The 646-nt window shown below is 52.2% G+C and overlaps 1 protein-coding gene across 2 annotated transcripts in view; it reads right to left on the bottom strand.

The window, feature by feature from the left end:
* Positions 1-646, bottom strand: part of NRXN1 (neurexin 1) — a 671624-nt gene that overhangs the window by 271448 nt on the left and 399530 nt on the right. The window lies entirely within an intron of this gene.

Below are 646 nucleotides of genomic sequence, written 5' to 3'. Positions count from 1 at the left end.
GAGGCGCTCGCACACTCGCACACGGCGCTGGCTGCAGCTCACGGCACCAGGCGAGCCATCTCTTCCCCTTGGGAAAGCCTATGAGGATCCTTTTCTCCAGGTCTTCTTCTACCCAAAACAATCCGAGACATAGTCAGAGAATCCAGGCAGTTCAGAGCCTTCGCAAAGAGGTGGAAGCGGGGAAAAGCCCCGTGCCCAGACAATCGTTAGTTTCAGCTTTCCCGGGGCTGGTGCTCATTAACAATACTCCACAGTTGCAAGGGCTACGAGAACGCCAAGCATTCCCCCATCCTCAGTAATCCACAGTGTAGCCAATCATGCCACATTTCTGCTAAGAAAGAGAAAAGGGGATGCCACTCCATCAGCCAGCGCTGGGAAAGCAGAGAAAAATCAAACTGCTGCTCTTCCCTCCATTCATCTCCAAACTGGTGAGCCCTCACCGAGCGAGCTCTCTCCGGGCGCGCACACACACTCACACTCGCGAACACACACTCACACACTCGCACACGCCGCCAGACAATAATCAGGCTGCTCCGGCAAGCTCAGTGGTCTGGCTATTGACAGTAATACCCGAGGATGTTTTCAGGGAGAATAGTGCACCCTTATGAAAGAAGCTGGGAAAGAAAAAAAAAAAAAAAATAAAAAT

The sequence above is a fragment of the Geospiza fortis genome, unplaced genomic scaffold, assembly GCF_000277835.1.
Source record: "Geospiza fortis unplaced genomic scaffold, GeoFor_1.0 scaffold271, whole genome shotgun sequence".
Taxonomy (NCBI): Eukaryota; Metazoa; Chordata; class Aves; order Passeriformes; family Thraupidae; genus Geospiza; species Geospiza fortis.
The sequence above is the reverse complement of the archived record's forward strand: the minus strand, read 5'-3'. Positions and strand labels throughout refer to the sequence as shown.